Source organism: Lynx rufus, unplaced genomic scaffold (assembly GCF_022079265.1).
Source record: "Lynx rufus isolate CCGP_SWC_20201006 ecotype Redwood Valley unplaced genomic scaffold, mLynRuf1.p SCAF_2, whole genome shotgun sequence".
In the NCBI taxonomy this organism is placed as follows: Eukaryota; Metazoa; Chordata; class Mammalia; order Carnivora; family Felidae; genus Lynx; species Lynx rufus.
Window position 1 is genome coordinate 146,652,730 of NW_025814834.1, and position 22,869 is coordinate 146,675,598.

Consider the following 22,869-nt stretch of genomic DNA (forward strand, 5'->3'; position numbering starts at 1 on the left):
TCTCAGAGCGCTAGTAGAAGATACTGTGTCCATAAAATAAACACATCAGAAGAAACTTGGAAATTAAAAATAAGATAATAAAAAAGTCAATCTAAGGGTTAGATTGCAACCTGGAGGAAATTCACTGTAAAGTCAAAAAGGCAAAGGGAAGAAAAAACAGAAATATAGATTCCAGATCTGATAGCTGAAAACAGAAATTGTATTTGTAAAGAGTCTGATAACTGAAAATGGAAATCTTATTTGTAAAAAGTAAAAAGATAAAATGAGCAGGGAATTATTGCAAGAAAATTCCCCCAAACTGCAGGATATGAGACTCAATATTTAAAAAGGCTGACTAAAGTGTCCAGCACAACGAATGCATATAAATACCTGTACCATCGTGAGATTTCAGAACTTTAGGCATAAAGAGAAGATCCTAAAAGCTTCTGTGAGAGAGAAGGTTAGAGAGTACATACAAAGAAACAAAATTCAAATCAGCATAAGACTTTTCAGTAACAACACTGAACACCAGAAGATAATGGTTAAAAAAAAAAAACAAACTTTAGAATTCTTAGTGAAATAGTTTTTTGTTGTTGTTTTGAGTGCAGGGCTCAAACTCACGACCCTGAGATCAAGACCTGAGCTGAGATCAAGAGTCTGATGCTTAACTGACTGAGCTACCTGGTGCCCTCAAAAGTAATTGTTAATTTAGAGTTCAGTATCCAGCCAAACTAACTTTCAATTCTGAGAGAATAAATAATAGATTTTAGACTCTGAAATGTTCAGAAAACTTACACTCACATGTAAAATTTAAGAAATAAAACAGATGGACATAGGGGGAGGAGGGGAAAAGAGAGAAGCAAACCATAAGAGACTCTCAATTATAAAGAACAAATGCAGGGTTGATGGAGGGAGGTGGGAGTGGGATGGGCTAGATGGGTGACAGGTGGGTTTTAAGGAGGCACTTGTGAAAAGCACTGGGTGTTGCATATAAGTCACTAAATTTTACTCCTGAAACCAATATTACCCTATATGTTAACTAACTAGAATTTAAATAATAACTTGAAACAAACAAAAAAAGTACAGAGGGATGTAAAGGCAATTAAAAAATCCCTCTCTTAAATCCCAGCTTTAGATATTCAGCTAGGGCGCCTGGGTGGCTTGGTCGGTTAAGCGTCCGACTTCGGCTCAGGTCATGATCTCACGGTCTGTGAGTTCGAGCCCCGCGTCGGGCTCTGTGCTGACAGCTCAGAGCCTGGAGCCTGTTTCAGATTCTGTGTCTCCCTCTCTCTCTGCCCCTCCCCTGTTCATGCTCTGTCTCTCTCTGTCTCAAAAACAAATAAACGTTAAAAAAAATTAAAAAAGAAATAGATATTCAGCTGCAGACTTGACATTTACCATTGAGTGTTTAATAGGCATTTCAAAATCAATCAGTCCAAAACAATCCTTCATTTCACCCCCAAATCTGCTCTTCCCACATCTTCTACATTTCAGTTCCTCTGGTCCAAAACCTTGAATTCCGACTTTATTCTCTCAAATCCAGGTCTATTGTGTCTGCAAACCTACCGGGCCCACCTTTACAGTATCTCCAGAATAGGAACATTTCTCATTACACTTATCGCTAGGACCTGAGCCACCAGCATATCTCGTGTGGTTTACTGCAACAGCTTCCTAATAGTCTCCGTGCTTACCTGCTTGCCTCCTATAACCTAGTCTCTTCTCTGCCTCTGTTTCTCAAAGTGTGCCTTTTCAGGAAATCAGTAAGTTCAAAGAATACTACACATTACCTGCTTTTTTAATTCTCATTTTCTCATGAGTATACAAGGGAGTTTTCTAGAAGCTACATGACATGTGATAGTGAACAGACTGAATGCCAGACACTGAAGAAATTGTAAAAATGTAAACACTGTCATTTTCTCTTTTTTGGGTGAAAATATAGTTATTTTCATTAGAAAATGTTCTCTGTGTTAACATGTAGTGGCTTTATTAATGTTATTTTAAAATAAAAACTTAGTTTTAAATTCCTAATATGGTAAATATCTACAGATATAAACCACACAAAGCTCTGTCTTAATATAATTTTTTAACTATATAAAAATTTCAATAATTTTAAAAATTTTTTTCCACTTTTTAATTAAGCTTTTAAATTCCAATATAGTTAACATACAGTGTTATATTAATTTAAGGTGTACAATATAGCAATTCAACAATTCTATACATTATTCAGTGCTCATCATGAAAAGTGTACTCTTTAATCCCCATCACCTATTTCACCCATCCCCCCATCCACTTCCCCTCTGGTAACCATCAGTTTGTTCTCTAGAGTTAAGAGAAATCTGTGCTTTTAACAATCCATACCCTTCATATGTTTGGTAGCTACTGATGAAGAGGACAGAACCCTGGCCTATGAGCTTGGAGTCCTGGATTCCTATCAGGGTCTCCATGATTTGCTTCATAACTTCATTTTATTTTTTTAATTTTATTTTTTAAAATTTACATCCAAATTAGTCAGCATATAGTGCAACAATGATTTCAGGAGTAGATTCCTTAGTGCCCCTTACCCATTTAGCCCATCCTCCCTCCCACACCCCCTCCAGTAACCCTCAGTTTGTTCTCCATATTTATGAGTCTCTTCTGTTTTGTCCCCCTCCCTGTTTTTATATTAGTTTCCCTTCCCTTATGTCCATCTGTTTCTTAGAGGACTCTGTTTCTTAGAGTCCTCATATGAGTGAAGTCGTATGATATTTGTCTTTCTCTAATTTCACTTAGCTTAATACCCTCTAGTTCCATCCACGTAGTTGCAAATGGCAAGATTTTATTCTTTTTGATTGCGGAGTAATACTCCATTGTGTGTGTGTGTGTGTGTGTGTGTGTGTGTGTGTGTGTGTACATACCACATTTTCTTTATCCATTCATCCATCCATCGATGGACATTTGGGCTCTTTCCATACTTTGGCTATTGTTGATAGTGCTGCTATAAACATGGGGGTGCATGTGTCCCTTCAAAAGAGTACACCTGTATCCCTTGGATAAATACCTAGTAGTGCAATTGCTGGGTCATAGGGTAGTTCTATTTTTAGTTTTTTTGAGGAACCCCCATACTGTTTTCCAGAGTGGCTGCACCAGCTTGCATTCCCAAATAATTTTTTAAGAGTGAAAGGCCCTGAGGCCAAAAAATTAGCTAAGGGCTTCTCTACACTGCCACCAGAGTGATCCTTTTAAAAGTCAAGTTGGATTTTGACCCTCATTTCCTCACAATCCTCTAACGGCTCCTCATTTCACCCGAGTAGAAGTGGACAAAAATAAAATCTTTAAAAAAGGGGGGGGAGGCGGCTGCTGGGGCATCTAGGTGGCTCAGTGGGTTGAGTGTCATGACTTTGGCTCAGGTTGGGATCACATGGTTCCTGAGTTTGAGCCCCACATTGGGCTGGCTGCTGTTTGCGCAAAGCCCACTTTGGATCCTCTGTCCCCCTTGCCCTTTCCCTCCCCTTCTTGCATTCTCCCAAAAATAAATAAATATTTTAAAAAGGGGAGGGTTCTTCGCTGGCTCAGTCGGTGGAGCATGTGACTCTTGATCTCTGGGTTGTGAGTTCAAGCCCTACACTGGGTGTAGAGATAACTTAAAAAAATTTTTTTTTTTTTTTTAGAAGAAGTGGACAAGATACTCCATGAGCCTACAACATCCTCATTTAACAACTACTACTCTTCCCCTTGCTCAGTGCCCTCCTCTCACTTTGGCCTTCTCGCTGTTCCTCCATCATGCCAAGGATCCACCTTTGTACCTGCTGTTCACTCTGCCTAGATTGCTCTTTCCGCAGATGTGGATGGCTCCGTCCCCGAGTCCAGGTCTTCGCCTTCTGAGCCATATTTTTAATTGTTTCCCTTTCTGGATAATTCAATACATGCAAATATTTCCTTGTCCCCCTGTGGTAGTACTGTCCCTTACCTTTGCCATGCACGTATTTGTTTACCTTACCCCCTCTGCCACAGAGTAAGTCTTCAGGGATAATGGCTGGTTTTTAATCTCCTCAAAGGATAGCAGGTCTGGTGGTTTGCACCCAATATAGTCTTAAATGAAAAATACATGATCTCAAGGGATTATCTGGCTAAACCTTCAGGCAAGACCATATTGAACCCATGACAGAGAGCCCCAATGCTACTCTATTTTTAAAGTATCTTAAAGACCCAACCTCTATGAAAATTCGTGTAAAGGCTGATGTCTTGATGTCATCCTCATTCCGCAGATTAAATTTTTACCTCTTTTGAGAAGAGATGTATAATCACTCTTCACACTCAGTTGGAGACCCCTTTATACCCTTGGAAGTAATTGTAACATTTCTCCTCATCCTCTTAATCTGAGCTGAAACATCCCAATTCTTTTCATTTTTTCCACATAGATTCAGTTTTTCAATGTTTTAATTTAATCCTCTTTGTGATGGTCTTCTGACTTCCTTCCAAATTTTTCATCTTCCTGCTTATTTGTGTAGTCCTAAATTAAACCGTAAGAGCTAGTGTGGCGTCAGAGGTTCCTAGAGTCTGCTTTTCTTTTACTGCATCCTGAGTATGCTTTTAAAATATACAATACATTGCCTTGTAAAAGAAAAATTGTTCCTAATCTGTTTGTCTGATATAACTTGCAACCTCCTCCCAGAAAGAAATGTGCTCTCGATACAATGCTTAAGTAGTTGAGTCTCATGAACTTTAATGACATTAAGACTTGTTCTGGGAAATCAGTTACCACCCACACAGTTGACCGGCTGTCAACCACGTTTAGTACCCTTTAACCAATATTATTTTCTTCTGATGTTGAATCTAATGCTTTTCTAACCATTCTTTTCTCCCATAAAATGTCCCCACCAAGAGCAAATCTTTAAATTAGCCTACTAGGGAGCTTTTCCCTTTCAAGAAGTTTGTTACATACTAACAATGAAGTCGGGGTTTTTTTTTGTTTTGTTTTGTTTTTGTTTTTGTTTTTAGTAAATGAAGAGATAAGTAATCTTGTTCTATAAAGGGAGAGACAATAAGTATTTAGGCTTTTCAGGTCACATATAATCTGTGTTGCATATTCTTTTTAAAAAATTTTAAACAACCTTCCAAAACATAGAAACTAATTTCAGCAAGTGAGCCAGATAAAAACAGGTTGCAGACCTCAAACTACATGGGTCACAGTTTGCCAATCCCTAGTGGAATGGTTCTTGAAGTTTCAATGGAGATTCAAAAGAAGCAGAGCTGTGGGCAGCCTCTGGATCAAGGACCCTCAAGGCATGTTTGCCAATGAGATCCTGTATGTTTCTCTTCCTGAGCCTTGGAGTTTTTGCTGCAATTTAAGCACTTCAATGTGAAAGTCTAAAGGCCATCGGAAAGGAATCTCACCCTACGAGACTTAGATAACTTGTCATCCACGTTGAGAGCCTGGAGAGCAGTTTGGGCCCTAAGAATTGGCTGCACTTGGGGGTGAAGTTAAAATAGAACTCCTCCCCAGAATGAAGTTAGAGAGGTATACTGACACAAAGGATTCCCTAGAAGAGAAGTCAAGGGTAGAACCCAAAGTTTCTGTTCCATGTTTGAAGTTTGAGGATTTCTATGGCCAGTGTTTTGTATTTGACACACTCCATGGCTGAATGTCTGTTATTTTACTAAGAACAATCAAAGCCCTTAGAAAGAAAGTTGAGGATGAGCAAACGTATGCATTGTTAAGAAACAAAGTATCCAAAACTTAGAAATGAGACAAAGGGAAGGCAGTACACTCTTTCAAGGTAATATTAAAGAACTGTTTAACTGGCTCACCCAAAGGTTATTTAGGGAATATAGATTTCTTTGACTTGCTAATTATTGCTGATTCAATTCCAGACTTGTAGATTTTTGTCCAGTAGGAAACAAACAAACACTGGTTTGTGTGTGTGTGTGTGTGTGTGTGTGTGTGTGTGTGTGTGTGTTTTAATAGCCCTGAAGGACTCTACCTAATTTTTGTATCTAACTGAGAAATGTTATTCTAACATTCTTTTTTCAGATAGTTCCTTGAACGCTCTTTGAACCAGCTGGCTTCTTTATTAAGAACCTGAATAATTCCTCGACATGTTCATTCTATATTAAGAGTCATGTTCAACTTTTTGAAAATTATCCTTTGACAACATTCACAGAAGCCTTAAGTTATTTTGTGTCTTGGTTGCAGTGGGTTTGTGCATATATTTACATTTGTCTAAAAGTTAAAATTGCATGTAGGAATTTATTCAGGGGTTTTCTGTTCATTTGCCTGTATCTGGAAGTGGTTATTTATAGTGTTCTGCTTTTATGGTGAGTGAGTCCTTTGGGCCCCTATGAGGCGTTAGCTTCCCACTTGCTCAGAACATCTCTAAGAATGAAGGTTCAGTGGTTGCAGGAGTTCATCTTTTGTGTGTTAGGAGAATACCTGTTTAAACAAATAGATTCACTTTGAAAGGAAGGGAAAAGGGAAATCTGTCTGGGTGATTTCACAAGGGTGTGAAGAGAAAAGGTTAGGGGAAATTTCTGCCAGGTCTTGGTCTGACAGTGAATTAAAAGAATAGTACTAAATAGACTGAAACGGGTCCAATTTACCAAGGTAGTCTCCCCATCACCATCCCATGCAAAAGAGCAGTGCCTGAAAAAAATGTTAACCAATGAGAGGTATTTTACTTTCATAGGTGACTTTCCCTCTTTCCAGAGAGAAACTAACAAGACTGTAGACTTGAAAATGAATGGAGTTCACATTTTTTAGGCAGAAGCTAATAAACACTTACATACTTCTAGACTAAGGGAATATGAAAAATATCCCCCTCCACCCTACAATAAAAAGAGGAAAAAAATGCACAAAAGGGAAGTTTGGCGTTAATGGGTGGTGTCCCGGTCGCTAAGGATAAGGAACCAGAAAATATACAAATAATTATGTAGTCAGTCTTCAGCAGGCCTTTTCATATTTCTTAACCAGAACTGTTATTCCAAAATTTAAAGAGATTTTAGTTGCACTTTACTAGTACTTTGCAAACTGTGGCTGAATTATATTAAAATTCAAAATTCAATGGATACTTCTGATGATGAATACTTAGACAAATTAAACTATCTTGTTAATTTTCATTAAAGAGCCAGTTAAATGCCTCAGCCCTGATTTTATTCTAATTTGGGATATGATGCAAAAATTATACTCATTTACATCAAACTCATTTACATCAAAATTTTAAACACACAGTTGCATACAACCCAGCAATTCTATTTCCACATGCATCTATCCAACAGAGAAATGAAAACCTATGTCCACAGAGAAACTTGTATATGAACATTCATAGGAGTATTTCTCAGAACAACCTAAATGTCTAGCAACTGATAAATGGATAAAGAAAATATGGCATATCTATACAATATTGTTTGGCAGTACAAAGGCAAGGACTACTGATAGATATTACAACATGGATAAACCTCAAATGTATGCTAAATGAAAGAAGACACTCACAAAAGATCACATATTGTAGGATACCATTTACATGAAATGTGTGCACAGTAGGCAAATCTATAGATATAGAAAACAGATTGGTGTCTTTTGACAGCTCAGGAGGAAGAGAAGTGGGAGGGTACAGTGGGGAGTGATAGCCAATGGGTACAGGTTTCTTTTTGGAGTGATGAAAATGTTGTAAAATTAGATTATACTGAAGAATTCTGTAACTGTACTAAAAACCACTGAATTGTATACTTTAAACAAGTATTATAGTATACAACATATCTCAATAAAGTTGTTAAAATGTATTTTAGCTTATGCATGATTGATACATTCTCTGATAAGATGTATATTTAATTGGAAGTTACTAAATTCCTTGTATTTATCTCACAGATCAGATCATTATTTACACTAAAAGTTTAAGTGCTTGTTGATATGTTCAAAATTGAATTATAACCATTCAATGGTATAAGCATTCATTCAACCATTATAACTATTTCTCTAATGATGGTTGTAAATTTTAGGCAATGCTACGATAATGTGAAACAATGGATGTTGTATTTCTTTGATATATATATATATATATATATATTTTTAATTTTTTTAATGTTTGTTTATTTTTGAGCGAGAGAGGTAGAGTGCGAGTAGGGGAGGGGCATAGAGAGGGAGACACAGAATCTGAAGCAGCCTGCAGGCTCTGAGCTGCATGAGATCGAGCATGAAGCCTACCTGGGATTGTCTCTCTCTGCCCCTTCCCTGTGCACACACATGTGCATACATGTGCTCTCTCTCAAAATAAACAAACATTAAAAACAATTAGATAATGAATAATCTTTGACAAAGTACTATCATGTGATAATTTAAATTTACATATCATATATACAAACATAATTTATTCTTCATAACATTCAAATAATGATTATAAACACTGTTTTATAACACGCTTTATAAAGTTAATTTTATCTCAAAAAGTAAAGTTTCCCATTTTAAATACTGTCATCCCCAGTGCTTAGCTTATGCGATTTATATGATAAATAACATATACTGAGATACAATTATTTTTTGAAAGAGCTTAATAGATAACTGATAACTGAGAAAGAAAAATAATTATTATTATTATTTAAAGTTTATTTATGTATGGGGGGAGGGGAGACAGAGTGAGAGAGAAAGAATTGCAAGCAAACTCCATGCTCAATCATGAGATCATGACTTGAGCCGAAATCAAGAGCTTAACTGACTGAGCCACCCAGGTGCCCCAAAAGAAAAATTATTTTTGAGATGACCTTTTCTCAGTATGAGGCTGTAAAATCATTTGCTTATATATCCTACCCAGATAGCAAGTTATTTTTTTCTTCACCCAGCCCCATGTATTATTTCAAAAGGGGCAATTAGCTTTTTTGCTTTTGTACTGCTTTTTGGTATTCCTAAATTATAAATAACTGAAAGCAAACAAGCGGAGTAATAAGAGATTCCTGGCCTCTAGAGATATTAAAATTCTGACATGTTGTATAACTTTCCGATTTAGTTGTTAGTAAATACGACTACCAACAATATGGCTTCTCTTGTCACTGAGCATCTGTATTCTTATATGACATTTTATAATTGTTCTTTTAAGATTATGTTCCAAATTTGAAGCAATAAAGAAAAGATTTTTTATACTCAGGACATATTTGACACACACTAGACAGTATCCAGGTGGCATCAAAGGTTTGCTCCCTCTCCTACAAGCCAGATTATGGCATTCATAAGTAATAGAGATGCTAGCAATCATTAGCTTTAATTGATTTGCTCCCTAATTCCTTAATTAGGTCAACAGTAGGCTGCTCTGTTTATTGCAATCACATTATGGGGAAAGCTATCAAGCAGAAAAAAAAGTCAATAGGTAAGATGTTATTTAAAAAAAAAAATTATTTTAGAGACAGAGAGAGCATGAGTCAGGGAGAGGGAGAGAGAAAGAATCTCAAGCAGGCTCCACGCTCAGCATGAAGCTCAACACAGGACTTGATCCCAGAACTCTAGGATCATGACCTGAGCACAAATCAAGAGTCGGAAGCTCAACCGACTAAACCACCCAGGCGTCCTGATAGGTAAAATGTTATTAATGTGACTATAATGTTAGGTACACTCTCAGGACAAGTAAAATCATCTACATGTTTACATACAAGGGCCGACTGAAATAGTGACTGACAACATATTTACTTCTAAGCTTTTTTGGTAAATTTTGAATACCTGCAATTCAGTTAGAGATTAGTGGGGCACTTATTGTTAGTTGCTGCTTTGTAGATTCCTTAGATTATGGAATCTTCTCTTCTTTCTTTCTTTCTTTTTTTGAGAGAAAGAGAGCATGAGCAGGGGTGGGGGAGAGGGAGACAGAGAGAATCCCAAGCAGGCTCTGCACTGTCATGCGGAGCCTGATGCTGGGCTTGAACTCATGAACCATGAGATCATGACCTGAGCTGAAGTCAAGAGTCAGACATAACCGACTGAGCCACCCAGGTGCCTCTGGAATCCTAATTTCTTTTTTTTTTTTAATTTTTTTTTTCAACGTTTATTTATTTTTGGGACAGAGAGAGACAGAGCATGAACGGGGGAGGGGCAGAGAGAGAGGGAGACACAGAATCAGAAACAGGCTCCAGGCTCTGAGCCATCAGCCCAGAGCCCGACGCGGGGCTCGAACTCACGGACCGCGAGATCGTGACCTGGCTGAAGTCGGACGCTTAACCGACTGCGCCACCCAGGCGCCCCTGGAATCCTAATTTCTAATCACAAAGTTTATAGGGAGAGATATTTTTGCTACATCCTTTCTAATCTTTTATGTCTTTAATTTTTTCATCATTATTACATTTGCTAGCCTCCTGTATAATGTGGAGTGGGGATAAGACTTATGCTTGGAAACCAGCTACCCAGTGACCCAGTTAATTGCTGACTGTAAGTCAAGAGTCTAGTAACCTTTAACGCACATTTTGTATTTGGTCTCACAATTGTATCTGACCATCCATTACTTTTATAAAATGGCCTTAGTAAGAATGAATTTTCAAGCTGACATACCAGAAACCTTTTTTCTTATATGTCAGACTAAAATAAAACGTTAACAAATACACTATTCTAAATACTGGTGATACAGAAATGAACATACCCAAACAAAACTCTGGCATATTCGTATGGTAGGCTTGTTTATTGTCCTTCAAGATATAATCATATGCTTTCCTTAAGTAAATTTTATTGCTTATTTTTGACTATTTCCTTTTATTTTATTTTAATTTTGCCAAGCTCATTTCCAATCCTTGCTTCAACACCAAGCTACTCTATTCACCATGGAGCCATTTAAAGAAATATCAGATACATGTTTTCTGTTATGCCATCCAGATTCGTAGATAAAATGCCTAAGCCCTCAACTCAGATCCAAAGCCCAGACATACCTCCGGCTAGCTCCTCAACTTTAACCACTCTCTGATTACACAGATCCACATAGCTTTGCATTAACTACAAAGTTGTGTATGCTGGACAGTATTTCCTAACTTTGCTGATAATAACATTATCCTGGACCTAAGGTCAAGGGAAATAATACAAATTAGCCTGATGGTGTTTTCCTAATGAAGCTATTCTCACAGTTATTTTGAAAAAATCAAGGTGTTATTAGATTAATCCTCTAATATTTTTTCCAGAAGTTGGATTATATTTTTCCCATTTCAAAAAAAAAAACAACCATATTTAAAGTGGCTTCAATTGTCTAAGCCTCAACAATATTTAAGAAAGACTACTTAATTTGTATTGATGCGACAAGGTCTTCAAATACACAGAATGAACTCATAGGACTCATGACCTTTCATATATTTAGCTTATTTAGTGACATTTGTCCAGGATTTATTTTGGAGTCCTGACTTCATATTTTGCTCCTAATTTCCAATCACACATAGAAGTATTTCCATATACATATTTCATGACCCTAAGAAGGATAACTTCTAGTTACACTATCAAATTTCATAATCAGAATTTAAAGCAATAGAAAGGGGAAAAGATACATCCCCAGCTAGTAGGTTAGGAATGTTCCTGTCACATATACCATATACTTATCCCATGACTATATCTTGAGCAGCTATGTCTCAGGCACTGTGCAGGTGCTGTGGATACAGACGTGCACAAGGCAGATATGGCTTCTGCCCTGAGGGAGGCTTCAGTGCAGCTCCAAAAATCAAGAGAAAAGATGCTGAAAAATAAATATATTACTGGAGGTTTGAGGGTGAAGGAAAGGAAAAAGAACACTATAGTCAAAGCAAAAGCTACAGGTGATGAGGATGAGTCGTTTGAAGGGAAGGGAGCGTACAGAGCCGATGAGCTCCAGATGCTGAAAGAAGTCAATATACAAAGAAGCCAAGCTCCCCTAATGCTCGTGGCTTCTGAGACCGAACACCAGAAGCCCAGTCTATGATCCCCAGGGAACTGGAGCAAGGAACAGAACACGAGAAAGCCAAGAATGACTTCAGAGCCCCACTCTCCCGTGAGATCATGACTTGAGCTGAAATCAAGAGTCGGACACTTAACTGACTGAATCACCCAGGTGCCCTCAACTGAGAAAGGATTTGCAATGGGAGGTATATGGGCTCAGGAAGGAGGCAGCATTTAGGCTGGGCCTTGAAGAAGATACAGCTAGTAGAGATCTGGTCAAGGGTGAGGTATGTGGTAGGAAGATACTGGGATTGTCATGGTGCCTTGAGTGATAAGCAAGGCTGAGAAATCAGGAGAGGCAGAAAACAGGAAAGTGTGTTTGCCAAAAATTACAAATTCCAACTCACTGAAATATGGCTAGTGAAGTTCTAAAAAAAAATATGCAGAATGGAGCAAAGAAAAAACTGCATTAGGTGAGCAAATGTTTTTAAGTCAGGACTACAAAAAAAAAGGATGTGATTCAAAAGTTAAAGATGCTAAACACTTGATTAGATGTTTGTATAGTTGAAGAATGAATCACTGATAGCAATGACTAATCACTAGGTGCATGTAAAATATACATGGAGTTAAATACAGCAGAAATTTCAATCAGTGCTAGGATACAGGGGTGTTAATCCTTACCACTTACTGAACACCTACCAGGTGACAGGAGCTGTCCTGTATATGGATTGTTACACGTAGTCCACAAAATAACCCAACTAAGCAGGTTTTATTAACCTCATTATACATAAGGAAACTGGGGCTCAGAAAAGTTCCACGGCATGAATTAATTTACACTCCTCCTTGATAGTAGAGCCAAATTTTTGGCCAGCTTTTCCCATCTTGAGGCCATGCTCTTTCCCCCATGCCAATCTAGACTGATTTATATTTTAAGAAAAATTAAGTGGATTCAAGGATACTTCCATAGTAATGTCACCCTCATTGGTTATGGGTGCATTTCATATAGTGATCTAGGGCTGGAGATACAGCCTGCACTTCAGGGATGGAATATAAAAACTTGAGAGTGTATTGCAGCCTATCTGAGAACATCATTGTCAAGTGGATGAGAACAGCTGATGAAAAAGAGTAAAATGTTTCCTTAAGTTCTTAATCAGTCATGCAATAGAGATCAACGGCAAGAACACAGGTTTGAGAAACAGAAGGCCCTGGATTCCAAATTTGAAGTCTACTCTATACTAGTTACATGGAAAACCATGGACAGGTGATTTTACTTCTTCAATCTCAGTTTCCTCATATAGTCATTACGGCAAATTAACAGTAAATTTATGTAGAAAGAAGAAAGGCCGCTTTGGATAATAGAAAAGTACATCATTAAGGCTAAGGAGAGTTGGCCTCATTCAGGCATTAAGTTAGCTCTCTGGTCTTGGGCAAGTCACAAACTGTCTTCTGTAAAATGTAGACAGTCACCATCTCCCTAAACATTTGTTGTAAGAATCTGAGTATAGTGTATGTTAGGTACCTAGAGCAGCTACACTATAGCAATGTACCATATGAAATCATTAACACAATGTGTGGAAAAATATGTATAACTTTCCATCCTATTTGCTTCTAAACTTGGGCTATATTATAATGTTATTGGTGACTGTAACTTAAAAATGCTACAGACTATTGGAAAATCATAAAAACAACTCGGTAAAAATTGGGCACCTCAGGAATTTTTAAAAATTGCTAACTTGGTATTTTTTTAAAAAGAGAAACTTCACATAAGTGGAAAACCATTCAGTCTTTTCCCTTACACTCTCTAATAAGCACCCCCCCCAAAAGCATTCCCTTCTAAAACATGCCATTAAACAAAGTACTTAGTCAATCTGGGAAATAAGAGAATAGTACTGTTAACAGTACTGTTAACAAAGACTTTGATAATTTTGTTACTAAGAAATCGTTAAATGTGCTTGCTATCTCTGATACCATTGTTAAATCGGTAGGACTGATCTGTGGTCAATCCATCATGCGAACCACCAAAAAATATCCATTCTTGCAAAGCTGGTCCCACCCCTCAAAAACAAACTGACCTCAAGACAGGATTTAAATGAATCACTCCAAAGTAAATCGGGGTTACACTCTTGGTCTTCACTATTTGAGCAAGTCAGGAGAAATGCAAATACTAGATTAGAGTTGTATACATCTGTGTCCACACGCCCAGCACATGGTTTATCGATCTGAGCAAATTTGGGGAAGTTCAACTTACATTTTGGGTTTAGAAAAATAATTTAAAAATGAAGAAAAAAATGTATACACACATAAGGGTGATTTTGCAGTGTTGTGCCAAACAAGAGGGTTACCATCACTTTGCCTCCTGTCCCATCTAGATGCCATTTTCCTGACTTGTCCATGAAGTAGCCTCATGGATGCCTTAGGACACCACTCCATACCTGTCTGGAAATGTGCCCATTGGTTGAGGCTCCATTTCTTACACTGTAAGAGGTATGTGACTAATTCCTCCTCCATAGAGCTGCGACAAATAAGGTCACTCAAGCCTCCCCTTGTCCAGCATTTGCACTCCCACAAAGATTCTTTTTTTTTTTTTTTTTTTTTTTTTACTTTAAGGAGGATGGGGACTTGCAGGTGTTTTCCTAACTGGTTTGCCGAGAGTTTCAAATGCTTAAAAAGAATCTGAAACCAAGCGAAGTTTGGTCTTCACACTTTGAAATATCCGTCCTGGGACGTGGGCTGGGTGTCTGTGGTTATTCAGAGCTAGGTAAGGTGTGAGCTTTTGAAGGAACTATAATCTGATGCACACCGGCAGGCGTAAGGTGGGGGAGGAAAGAACCGTCTGAGCAGCAAAGAAAGGAATTGGAGTCCACAGAGCACATCCTAAGGTTCCGGTGTTGCTAACTCCATCCCTAACCACCTCGCTGCTGGGAGGGGAAGGACCGGCGACCCTGGCTTGGGTCTCAACGGCCGGCCTAGACACCTGGCCCTCCGGATCCGGCTAAACCCTCTCTCCCCTCCGGTCCCGCAAAGGGGCAGGCGCCGCGCTCTCGTTCGCGTTGGACACCATCAGACTGCTCTCTCCCTGAAAGTGCTAACTTCAGGGGCTTGGGGAGAGCAGACCAGAAGGGCCAGGCTGTGGGGTCTCCGGAGGTTTTCAGGTAGGGAAGAAGGACGACCGCCCCGGTGGTGGCCGCCTTTCCTCCTCGTCCTCCACCCCCGGTGCCCCCACCCCCCACCAAGTCCGCAGGACCTGCGGCGGCCGCTCTGTGCTCGGCGCCAGGCTGGGGTCCCCGGCCCCGCCGCTGGGGCTGGCGTGGGATGGGTGGGGTGGGGTAGGGGCTGGCGGGTCCCCGAGCCCTGGCAGCGGGTGGCTCCAAGGACCACACAGTGGGCAGGCGACCACATATTCTGCGCGCCCGAGAGCGGGAGCAGTCAGGGACGCGAGCGAGGCGGGGCGAGCGGTGGCTCCCGCGCACCTAGCGGACCGAGCCCCGCGGTCCTCGGCGGGCCGCCCCTCTCCATCCCTCCGCGGTCCCCGCCCTTACCTCTGGGCGCGAGGGTGCCGGCGGGGAGGGCGCTGGGGAGCGGCGAGCGGTCTCCGGGTCGGACTCAACGGCGGCCAGCGGCAGCGGGGTCGTCGGCGGGGCCGCTGCTCGGGGCGAGTGGCGCCCGGAGCACTGCGGCCGCGGCCACGGCGGCGTCTTCCTCCTCGTCCTGTTCGCGGGCTCCGAGCCGGGACGCAGCTACCGCCCCAGCCCCGCAGCCCTCCTCCCCTCCGCCTCCCCGGCCGCGGACGGAGCCGCCTCCAGCGCCGCCCCGCGCGCAGCCGGGCCAGCGGCAGCCAGCGCCGCCCAGCGCCCGGCCCCGGGGTCGCCGCCGCCGCCCGCCCCGCGGTCCCAGCCCCGCTGTGACGCAGGCCGCCGTGCCCGGGAACTTCCTCCCCTGCGGAGACCACCCCGCGCCGGGACTGGTCGGCGAGGCTGCCGCCGGCCGCCGGAGGCTTTCTTCTCCAAGTGGGAAACGAACCCTCCCGCGCTCTCCCGCGGGGCCGCTCCGGCCTTCGAGGCGGCCACCTGGCGGCCTCTGCCCGGGGAGCGGGCTGCGTCTAATACCTCCCCCATCGCTAACTGGGCGCGGGAAACCGAGGCTCTTCTGCGCTCTGTGGCCACTCCACTGCCGCAGCTCCTCCCCTGGGTGTTAGAGGGGAGCAGCTACCACTAAAAATAGCCCTTCTGGCAACTCCCCTGCTAGACTAGGGTCTGGGTAGAGATGATCCCTCCTCCTCGTCTCCCGCCCCTCGTGACAACAGAAGGACCCCATAAGAACACAAGAATGGGAAGGGGCGCACTGAGGGAGACGGAGGAGAAAGGTTAAAGCCCGTATCCGTGCACCATGAAGCCCACGAGCCCCAGGACACCCGGCTCCTCTCCAGCAGGAACCCCCATGTTCCTGGACACTGACAGCTGGGCTCCCCTGTCTCTCAGCAGTAGGTTCTAGGGACGCTGAAATTGAGCGCTCCGCCTACAATTGTGAGCTGTGTATAGAAGAGTTGACGGTACTCGTCAAAACCACCTGTTGTTTAAAGAGTATGGGGGAGGGGTTCTCCCTTACTGATTGATCTGAAGCATATTTTTCTTCTCGTTCTCCTCCCACCCAATTTCAGGATTGAAAAGCAAACTCTGTCTTCTTAGAAGTTGGCAACTATCTGTATGGAAAATCTTCTGCCCAGTGAAAAATGTACAGACAAGATTACTAAGTTATATAAAGTCTCCAGGGATGCCTTAGTAATATCAGTTATTCTAAGAGTACCTAAAATTAACCCATTGCTCTGTCCCGGCAGTCAGGAAAAGGCTGATGTTTCTAATTGTCTTTCAGTAGTTGATTTGTTCTTACACAGGAAGCCTTAAGAGGGCAGGTACTTCCTTTTACCCCATTTCTATTTCCAAGACAAAATGAAAAGAAAATTTGTCCAGAAGCTGTTCTCCTAGCTTTTAACTATTTTCCCCCTACTTGCTTGGAGAACTATCACACTTTTTCCAACTCTTGTACTGTTGTGGAAGTCAACCTTAAGCCCTTGTAGGCTGTAGATGACTCTAACAACAGCCTTAATTCACCTAAATCAACACGAAAGTCTAGGAGAAAGGGTGGGGCCTTTCTCCTAGATAGCAGGTGGAAAAATTCCTGAAAAGTTCCTCTGGAAAAGGCAGAGTTGACTGTGGCAATTTGCTAAAATTGTGAGCACCTTGCAAGCTACCAGATATTATCTGAGGTAGTTCCGCCTCTTAAATAGCTTACCTGGATTTAAATACTCAATGAGGCGAGTACTCTAAGGGCACAAACCTCCCGTCCAGGGCTTCATTCTGCAAGTGCTTTCTGAGCATCTCTGTCCTCCTGTACCGTTGTCACCCTGACCTCAAGCTTAGGCATCTCCAAAACGCTCCCTCATTACCCAGTGGCAAGGAACTAACTACTCCACCCTAGACTTTGGACTGGGGTGCACCAGGAATAAATCCCTACTCTTCCTGTGGGAGTTATTGCTAATTTTATATTTTTCCATCATCGGCAATATGGGTATGGGTGCTGTGCGAATTAGATAACATGCTCAAAGCAGCAAGAACAGTGCCAAGCACTTTATAAATACGCAGTGAACGGTAGCTGCTATCAATGGTAGCTTACAATAAATATGTGCTTACTGTACTCTTCATAGACCTGAAATCAGAAGGATGAGGAAGAGCAACAAGATTTGGAAATGGGGCATGAACCCTGCAAGTTGAGTCTCCTGCCTCCCCCGATGCTTAACTACAATACTTTTGTCTGCTACCTGCTTTTTAATAGGGTGCATTGGGTAGGTCTACATGCAGTGATGTGATTCATATGCACTCTGAAGTCTGAGAGGCACTAGTCTGCAAACCGCTATGTTATCCTGCTTAGGTCACCTTTTCTTATTTTAGAACACAAACTCTAAGTCTGGTCACTTGCCTCAGTCAGCCTAACTCAAATCAACATCCACACTCACCAAGCCCTAGGAAAAACACCAGGTGAATCCATAATCAGCCAACTCTTGTGAGTGCTGAACCTTAAGGGTCTCAAAGAAGTACAGTAGACCCCATGATCTGTGGGGAATATGCTCCCATACACCCAGTGGGTGGCTGAAACTGCAGATAGTAGCAAACCCTCTATATAGTATGTTTTTTTCCTAAACATACATACCTATAATAAAGTTTTATTTATAAATTAGGCACAGTAAGAAATCAACAAAAATTAATAAAATAGAACACTTACAACAATATACTGTAATAAAGTTATATAAATATGGTCTCTCTCTCTCTCAAAATATCACATTGTATTGAACTCCCCCTTCTTCGTCTTGTGATGATGTGAGTTAATAAAATACCTGCGTGATGAGATGAAGTGAGGTGAGTGATGTAGGCATCATGGACGTAATGTTAGGCTGCTATTAACTTCTGACAAATTGTCAGGAGGGTCATATCCTTCTGGACCACAGTATGGGTATCTGAAACCATAGAAAGCAAAACCTCCCTTAAGGGGAGACTACTGTATAAGGCTCATTCCCTGACTTCAAGGTGTTGACAGAGCTTGAGAGAGGGAATCTGGCAGCACACGAATCCGAATAAACCATTTTTAACTAAATGTGATTGAATCTCAGAGAAAAGAGAGGGCACTGCGGCCCGGGTGAACCATATATACAGAGCCACCACCTTGACCTTTCATTTACCTGATTCTTTTTTTTTTTCTCAACGTTTTTATTTATTTTTTTGGGACAGAGAGAGACAGAGCATGAACGGGGGAGGGGCAGAGAGAGAGGGAGACACAGAATCGGAAACAGGCTCCAGGCTCTGAGCCATCAGCCCAGAGCCCGACGCGGGGCTCGAACTCACGGACCGCGAGATCGTGACCTGGCTGAAGTCGGACACTTAACCGACTGCGCCACCCAGGCGCCCCTATCCGATTCTTTATAGACCAAAATTTGACATTCTCAATGGGCTTTCAGGGTGAGTTCCCACACTTGGACTCCAGATAGTTACAACTTGATCCTGTACTGGTTGGCAATAGGGAGCTGAAGTAGATCTTTCCGGGCAGAACCATGGTAAGGGAGTTAGAATGATACAGACCTGGCTTCACGTCCTGGGTCTACTCTTTACCATCTCTGATCCTGAGCTTCTTAATCTTTGAACCCAGTTTCTCCATCCATCTATTAGAGCAGCAATACCTACTTCTCTTAAGGTTCTAGTGACAGAACATCTGCAACCCCTCTAGTGGGTTGTATGGAAGTGGTTTATATTGTTTTGTTGTTAGCTACAAGAAAATGCAGGCTGGGCTATCGCATTCCTTGAAAGCTTATTTCAAAAGTCATTTTCTCTGTGAAACCTCTGCAGGCTCCGGGCAAGGGTAATGCTCCCTTCCCTGCGCTCGCACAGCACTTACCATGGTGTGCTGCCGTTTATCTCTTTACAGCTTTGTTTCACCACCTTGTCTTTATTCATCCCTATGTCAACACCTAGCACAGAGCTTCCCATTAAATGTTGAATGTGTTTTCTAAAGTTTCCATTTTTTGTACTGGTTCTGACTTTCAGTATACAGTGATTTGTATTAAACTTCAGGCTCTAGGGGTGCCTGGGTGGCTCAGTCGGTAAGGCATCCGACTTTGGCTCAGGTCATGATCTCGCAGTTCGTGGGTTCGAGCCCTGCATCTGGCTCTGTGCTGAGAGCTCAGGGTCTGGAGCCTGCTTCGGATTCTGTGTCTCCTTCTCTCTCTCTCTGCCCCTCCCCACCTTGTGCTCTGTCTCTCTCAAAAATAAACATTAAAAGTTTTGTTTTATTTAAAAAAACCCCAAAACTTCAGCTTCTAAAATGTGAATCCTTGGGACTCCTGGGTGGCTCATTCGGATAAGCGTCTGACTTGGGCTCAGGTTATGATCTCACGGTCCGTGAGTTCAAGGCCCACGCTGGGCTCTGTGCTGACAGCTCAGAGCCTGGAGCCTGCTTCGGTTTCTGTTGTCTCCCTCTCTCTCTGCCCCTCCCCCCCCCTACACTCTGTTTCTCTCTCTCAAAAATAAATACACATTAAAAAAATTCTTTTTTAATGTGAATCCTTTAGCACATAGAGTTTATATTGAAATTATGTATTATACATATGTATCTGCTTAAACCTTGATTTTTCAGTGCTGGGTTTGTTCTTGAAAACCAACCTGCTATGCTTGCTTTATTTTATATTTGATGTTAGTTGATTCTGCCTAGTAATAGTGAAAGTAAAATCTAAATTCTAAACCAAAACCACCAGCAGCGTTTTACCCAGCATTCTCTACCCACCCTATACACATCTGCTCCCCAGATCCTTTCTGAGCTTTTGTGGGAAGGTCCTGAGCTAACAGAATACTTTGTTTTAAGTTTCAGCTCTTAACACTGTTGCAACCATTAGCACTTTCTGAATTAATAGCTGCCAGATAAAATCACCTTTAGCAACAGTTTTGAAATACTTGTCTCTATGCCATTAAAAATGCTAAGACAGGAGAATAAAACCTCCCCTAGAAAATGTCGTGTGAGCAGGAAGTTGCCCAAGAGGTAATGTGGTCAAATGTGGTCTTAACCCTAAAATGGCAGTTGAAATTGTGCCAGAGGAGAGTGTGGTGGTGCTGAGGACCTAAAAATAGGATACTACACAACTTTGGGCAGAATTTTTATCAAATCAGTCTTGTTTATTTACCCCCCTGCAGCCCTCCCCAACACACACAGACGCATAAGGTTGAACTGGTTAGCCCCACTAATCTGTGATATACTTTGGAAATGGTAATAATAAATAAGCACTTACTAGGTACATATGGTGTGCTAAGCACTAGCTTTCTATTCATTGTCTGATTTTTTTTACCCTTGCTATCCAGGCAGTATTATTTTCTCCTGTGAAGAGAAGACAACTGAGGCACATTTTAAACAAGTAACTAATCAAAGGTCATATGACCATTGAGTGGAAGAATTAGGATTTAGACCCAGGCAAGTCTAATTTCAGAGTTCTCTTGCTTAAGCACTACTCAGTCATATGGAAAATGAATATTTATTTTTAAGTTGAATCCATCAAGTATATTCAGTAAGGTCCTTTTTCAGAAGTTTTTGCAATTGCATTAGTTTGTGCTTTTCCCAATAACATGCTCACATCCCAAATGTGTCTTCATGAGGCGATTTTATAGCTTCCTCTTTAATTGAAAAGCATTTTATGACTGAAAGCAAACTTCTTAATGAAAGATCATAAAGTGTCTGTAGCTCTGAGTTTACACAATATGAAATATACCAGAGAAACTCATTCTTAGAATTATTGTTCGGGGTGCCGGGTAGCTCAGTTGGTTGAGTGTCCGACTTTGGCTCAGGTCATGGTCTTACGGTTCATGAGTTTGAGTCCTGCATCGGGGCTCTGTGCTGACAGCTCAGAGCCTGGAGCCTGCTTTGGATTCTGTGTCTCCCTCTCTCTCTGCCCCTCCCCCACTCATGATCTGTCTCTCTCTGTCTCTCAGAGATAAATAAATGTCAAAAAATTAAAAAAAAAGAATTATTGTTCATATGGGCCAATGATAAGTAACTTTCACATGCTACATATATAGCTTAAAGCAAAAAATGAGTTTGACATTCTCAAGAGTGGCTTTTATTTTTTGTACCTAAATATCACTGTTATAATAATATTACTAAGTAATATTTTCTTGTCACTATTAAGCATGTACAGCCACTGCTCTAAGAACTTTATATGTGTTAATTCATTAATTAAATCTGGAAATGACTAGCTGTAGCTATGAAGTGAATTATTCTAAAGATAATGAAACATTCTTAAGGGGCTTAGAACTTCCTTATTTATTAAAACAAAACAAAACATTAAGATATACCTCCTAAGGAAGGTAACTCAATTTTCCCAGGACTCAAAATTTCCAGTTTGTTAACATTGTATCTTATTATGCATATGGAATGTACCGTAAAACGTTTCAGATCACAGTTTAAACATTGATTTGTTTCCAATTTCGGTGACATCAGCCTTGACAAAGCCCTTAATTTCAAGCCTAAGGAATTGCTTCTTCCCTTTGACTATGAAGCTGAAGCTGCTGTCTCTCTGAGGCATGGATATCTGATGGCTCAAGAAACCCTACCAGGGAGGTGAAATTGAAGATTCTCTTGTTACTGACATGAACATGACTCTCTTTGGAAAACTGTCATGGAAGATGCTTTGTATACTCAGAAAATGCTATAACCACACCCAGATGATCTCTTCTTAAAGCCACCACCCATATTGATGCATGATGCATTTTCTTGAATTCATTTATTAATTCTCTGATTTTACTCATGTTGTTTATTTGTTGTTTAACAAAACAAAACAAAACACCAAGAAAGCCTGGTATCCTTCTCAGTATCAATGATAGCAGTCATTAATGGTCAATTTTATTGCTATTAGTGAAAAGAGCATAAACTAGGATTAATGACACCTGGATTCCAGGTGTGGTTCTGCCACTAACTTTGTGATTTGGGACAAGTCTCTTAATATCTTTGCATCGTGTGTCTCATCTGCAAGAAGGGATTGGAATAGATGATTTCTTAGGACTTACTCAGTGCTAAAACTTTTCACATTGATCTTAAGACGATACATATTTATCCTCCCTAGATTTTAGTCAGTGATGAATATAATCGCCGACATCTAATAAAAGAAGCAGGAAGGTACCCATTGCTGCTATCCATAGGAAATCTGCCTAGAGCATGTCTGACCCATCAGGGAACATCTTTCCAAAGCACCTTTGTCTTTCAGCATCCATGGCCAGTGAGCTAGGGTCATTCCTCCACAGAGGCATTTGCAAGCAGCTTTCCTTGGAACTCTCCCCTTGGAGTATCCTGAGAAATAGGGGTCTGTGATCAAATCCCTTGAAGAATACTATATCTCTTTTGGAGATTCACAACACATGGTAACATGTTTAGAAATCTGAGAAGTCCCAAGTTAAAAAGACTTGTTTAACTTTGCTGAGCCTAGCATTTCTCTAACTTTATTTGACAATGGAACTGTTTTCCTTTGTCACAAC

At 41.1% G+C, this 22,869-nt stretch overlaps 1 protein-coding gene across 1 annotated transcript in view; it reads right to left on the reverse strand.

Moving 5' to 3' along the window:
• The window catches only part of LRRC8C (leucine rich repeat containing 8 VRAC subunit C), an 83,423-nt gene extending 67,864 nt beyond the window's left edge, over nt 1–15,559 (reverse strand). The window contains exon 1 of the mRNA XM_047082163.1: nt 15,352–15,559. The gene's annotated coding sequence lies outside the window, so the exon portion shown is untranslated. The remainder of the gene's footprint in view (nt 1–15,351) is intronic.
• Between the last annotated feature and the right edge of the window lie 7,310 nt (nt 15,560–22,869).